This window comes from Lagenorhynchus albirostris, chromosome 2 (genome assembly GCF_949774975.1).
Source record: "Lagenorhynchus albirostris chromosome 2, mLagAlb1.1, whole genome shotgun sequence".
Lineage (NCBI taxonomy): Eukaryota > Metazoa > Chordata > Mammalia > Artiodactyla > Delphinidae > Lagenorhynchus > Lagenorhynchus albirostris.
The window spans coordinates 156,548,470-156,553,684 of NC_083096.1; the positions used below are offsets into that span (position 1 = coordinate 156,548,470).

Sequence of the window (5,215 nt, forward strand, 5' to 3'; positions counted from 1 at the left end):
CAAACTATACAGCTGCATCTGCTGCCGTGTCTTCCTTTCAGGGAGAGCTTATGGGTGGAGACCGGCCGGACCTTGGGATCTGGAGTATTGGCACAGGTACGAGGGTGTAATTACCCTGAGGGCCTGGCGTGTCGTCTGCTTTCGGCCAACGTGGAGGGGGCTTTAGGGCTGAAGACTCCTTGCTGAGCTGCGGTTCCACGTGCTGCTGAACCCTGCACTTGCAGGCTCTCCTGACGTGAGGCTCCAAGCTCAGACGCTGCTCAGCTTTTGCAGGAGTTTTTCTTCCACTTGCCCGAACTGGACACTCACAGACATTTCGGCTATGAACTGCTCACAGCCTTCCTTGGTAACTTGCTTGCAGTACCGCAGGTCAGTATGACAGATATTCCCACACCGTTTGAAGGACAGGCACTGGTCAGTGACCTTATTGCAGTCTGACAGGTTGATTTCGGTTAAGGAGTCTCGGGTGGTGGTGCCCACAGTGGTGAGCAGGTTGAGGGACTGGGTAGTCACGTGGTTACAGTGACTAAGGTGGAGCTTGGAGAGCAGGGGCATGTGGCGAATGATAAGCCGTAGGGAGGCGTCTGTGATGTCCAGGCCGGCCAGGCGCAGCTCCACAATGTTCCGGAGCTCACTCCGATGGCCCATCTGACCTGGCCTGTTATCTGTAGGCGGGGACAGGAGATCCCGCATCTGGGCGTCCTTTAGTCCTTCTACCCACTGGACATCCAGGGTCCGGAGCAGCGGACAACTGGAGCTACAGAGGGCTGAGACTGCGATCCATGAGCAGCCTGACAGCACCAGTTCTCGGAGCCCAGGCAAGCGGTTGATGAGTCAGCTCGGCTGTTTCTTGGAGATATTGGTCCAGCTGAGGTCCAGGGAGACAGGCTGTTGCCGGATGACGCCGCTCAGCATCAGGGGTGTGATGGACTTGCAGCGGTTCAGGTCGATGCGTGTCCGTAACCGCTTATCACAGCACTAGCGGTTCCAGGTCCTGCAGACCCGCATGCAGACACACAGGTCTTGGTGGCTGGGGTAGCTGAAGACGGTCCTCCACACCTCCCTGTGCACAATGTGGGCCGCCCTATCGTCCAGGGGCAGCGAGTCGGGCGGGGGCGCTGACGGGGATCACATGTCGCTCCATCTGGATGCACTTGGGCGGGGACACGGAGGGAGGGGCCGGAAGATGACTCGGGGCGGGCTGTGCAGGCCGGGCCCCAGCTGGGCCCCTTTGCTGAAGCGGAGAGGGCGCTCACAGAGGCCCAGGGGCCGCTTGGGCTCCTCGTTCTCGCTCTCAGGCTCCGACTTGATGGGCTGGTGGTTCTCGCGGGCCAGGCTGCTCTCCGTCTTCTGGATCTCCTGGTTGAGCTCCTTGCTCGGCTCCTTGTTGGGGAGTCGCCGCTTCCGGCGCATCTTCACCTTCCTCTTCTCCTGGGGGCCCACCGTCCCCTCTGTGCTGGGGCCGCGGTGGGGGAGCTGGAGCGGGAGTGGTTGCTCTCCGTCGTTTTGGGGAGCGCCTCGGGCAGGTCGTCCTCCGGCTCCTGCTTGAAGCGCCTGAGAGGCCTGTTGGCCAGAGCCATTCGGTCCTCAGCGTTCTTCCAGGACCACCGCTTTTTCCTGAAAAGCTTATCTTCTTTGCCGGGTTTTAGCTGCTGCAGGAAGTAAGTGAGACTGGATCTCCACCAGGGGCTGAGGCTGCTGCCTAGAGGGGGCCTCGGGGAGAGGTGAGAGGAGGAACCGGGGGACGTTTGAAGCGTCGAGGCTCGAGGCTCGCTTGCGTCCACTCAGCTCCTGGGGCTTCTCGTATTTCCGCTTCCTCCTCAGGTGCACATCGTCTGACTTTTGCCGCAGGATGCCGTCAGGGGGCACCTTCTCGGGGTGCTCGTCTGGCCTGCGCCGGGGCGCCTCTTCACACTCACTCCTCCACTTGGCAGGCTCCTGCCCCTCCTTGCTGTCCTGGTTCATCTTCTGCTCCTTGAGCAGGGAGCTGGGCAGGTTTGAGGCGTACTTAAAGCCGGGGCCACGCTTTTGTTTCCCGGTCTTGCAGGCGTGCTTACACTTTGGACACGCCCAGCAGTTTGGAAACTCCTCGTTGACCACGCCCTCTGACTCCTTAACCTTAAGGCATCCAGGGTGGATGATCTCGCTGCAGATGAGCGCCCCATGAGCGTAAGGTTAAACTTGCCTTCTTCCTCTCGCACTGTGTCCTCTTTTCCTGCCTCGCCACACACTAGACACACGGCGGTGTGGGGCAGCACAGGCGCGATGCGCTGCCGCATGAAGCAGCTCTGCGGCATCCGCCCGGGGCCGCCGAACTTCTTCATGTCCTTGCAGAAGTGGCGCTCTCCACACTCCGTCCGCAGGCAGGCCTCGCACTTGCGGCATCGCGTCCGGCGCCGGCGAGCTCCCGCCGTGGTCCGGTTGGCGGCCAACTTCACCGCGGAGGCGGGGCCCAGGTTCCCCTTGGGCCGACCTGCGACCCGGTTCTGGTCCGGCTCCGATTCATAGTCGTCGTCCTCGGCGCTTACGGACATGGCCATGGCTCATGGTGGGCCCAGGCTTGCGCGCGCTGACATGGCTGGAGCGGCGCCGCCGCCGCCGCCACCGCCCGCCCGGAGCAGGCTCGGCTCGCCCTGGCTCGGGCTCAGGCTCCCTAGTACCATTTTGGTGAACATTTTCAGACACCTCTGTCTGATTGTAAACACATATATACACGGCTTTAAATGAACAGGAGCAGACTCCACATGCTGTTGTGTAAAGTCCTTTTTTTTCTCCCAACAATATGTTGTGGACATCTTTCCATGCCAATAAATACAAAGCAACAGCAGTTAAATGACTGCATGATATTCTATCACATGTACGAACGGGAGTTTTAAATGCAAAAGAGGCATTGGGTCCCCTGGCTCCCAAAGTGGGTGTTAGTGGGACAAATGCTCAGATGGCAGCCTGGGGGGCCTGAGCCATGACACCATGGCTGCCAGGGCCAGGGGTGTCAGACTCACCCCATCATAGATCAAGTCACACCAGGTGGACTCCTGCAAAATCAGGCTCTGGAGAGCAGCCTCGAGCGGGGCTATTGGAGAGAATCAGTGGCCCTAACTCGCTCCCAGAAAGGCACTGCCATCCTCACAGACCCCGCTCTCCCGGGGTTTCTTTCTGAGGTGCCCCAGTATGGCGTGGCAGTCATCTCCATTTTATGCAGCAGCAACGATATTCCAAACATGCATGACAGAAAAATGAAGCCAATTATTCCTTGAGAGAGTATGGTGAGTGACTAAGCACAACTCCCTGATTTTGTGATCCTGGGCAAGTAGGTAAAAATTCTCTCAATGCAGTTTCCCCATCTGTAAACTGGGGATAATCGTAGTCCCTAAATCACAGAGCTGTTGAGAGGATTAAATGAGATCATTGAAACCAGCTCTGAATACACTATCTGGTGTTCAGTCAATGTCAGTTCCCCTCCCACCTCAACATCCCCACCTCCTCCTCTTCATCCTTTCTGGAGAGACCTGCAGCTTGTTTCTGACACCAGCCTAGACAAACAAGGGATGGAGAAGAGGCTCTCCATTGAGGGATGGGCTCTCCAAGGAATGGCTGGGGGTCCTGGGGTCAGACAGGAGAAGAAGACTTGGGGTGGTGATCTTGGTTTTCTGATCCCTGCAGGGAGCAAATGAACAAGGGAGGGATGAAGGACTCAGGATTAGACCTCTGTCAATGGGGGAAGATGCTGGGACACCCAGGATGGGTCAGTAAGAGCAGAAGTTTCTAATAGGAGAGCTTCAATGTGCTACCTCAAGGGGTAATAAGCGCCCCATCACTGCCCATTGCTGTAGGCACTCGGGCGGAGATGACCCGAGAGAAATCTTTCCAGGTCTGAGCCTATGAGAACAGAGGTCAGCCTGTGGTTGCTCGCCAGCCTGATGGGAGGCAGAGGGTACAGAGGGGCGAAGGTAGTGCTTCTCACCTGCTCTTCCAGGGGAAGGCTGGCCCCAGCTGCTGCCTCTGCGATTTGCATTCAGCCCTTGTCTGTGACGAGCTCTGCACGCAGCAGTCTGCTCCCAGAGATGTGCTATTTTAAGTGCTTCCCCTCCGCCCCTAAGGGTGCCATGTGTTTATCTTGCTTTCCAGTTAAAAGGGAAAATCAATTTCACTCTTACCTTAGGAAGGTTTGGGGTGGGGGCCGTCGGGTGGCTTCATTTCATTAAAATGAAAGTGTGGGGCGGGGGGCAGGAAGGGCTGCAGAGTCCCACCCCTGTGGCCAGTTACGAATAAACAATAGCCTGGGTCCACAGCCTGTTTCTCCCCCCTCAGCCCAGGTTGTAGGGCCACAGGAGGCCAAGGGTTGACCTGTGATAGGCGACAGGACTGTGGGATAGAGGGGGCGAGAGAGGAGCCCAGCTCATCACTGCTGTGTGTGTGTGCACGTGCACATATGTGTGCGTGTGTGTGTGAGAGAGAGATGGGGGAGAAAAAGAGGGAGGAATGGGAGAGAGAGGTGTCTTGGGTTTTTGTTTCCCTGAATGCCCATTTAGAGAATAAACTCAACATTTATTGAACACCTATTTGCATTCCAGGGGCTGTACTAGGCACAGAAAATCTGGCCGTGAACAATTCACAGTCTCTGCCCTTAAAAAGCTGTTCAGCAGAGAAGAAAGGAGGCCAGTAACTGCTAAGCTCCTAATATGTGACATCCTGATATTCAGAATTATCTCATTTAATCCTCAGGTCGTGATTACCTCTCCATTCAATGTAGGAAAATTGAGCTGCGCGTTCCCTGGGGAGGACGAGAGTCTCTCATTTATGGCTATAGTTCCAGCCTCTGGAATAGGGTCTGGCGGACAGGTGGTGCTGATGCTGATAGAACGAGAGAAGACGGGTGGAGTAATTCCTTTGTAGAGGAACAGAGCAAACGCTGTACATGTCACTTCTTTTATTCTTATACCTGCCTGAGGAGGTGGTTCCTGTCAGCCTCTTTCACAGATGAGGAAACTGAGGCTCAGACAGATGAATTTCCTGGCCCAAGGTCACACAGCTGCAGAGGCTGGATTCTGAGGGCCACTGCTCCAGGCAGCCTAGTCTGTCCCGTAGATGAGGGAGAAATACAGTTCTGGGGTGGATGCTTAGTCAATCCTTTCCCAGCACTCTGAGGATCACACGGGGAACAAGAGTTAGTTAGGATCGCTGCTGGGGGGATACTAGGGGTCTGGGCTGGAGG

The 5,215-nt window shown here is 56.6% G+C and overlaps 1 pseudogene; it reads right to left on the minus strand.

Moving 5' to 3' along the window:
• Positions 1-249: 249 nt before the first annotated feature.
• On the minus strand, positions 250-2,540 carry LOC132515566 (lysine-specific demethylase 2B-like; annotated as a pseudogene).
• Between the last annotated feature and the right edge of the window lie 2,675 nt (positions 2,541-5,215).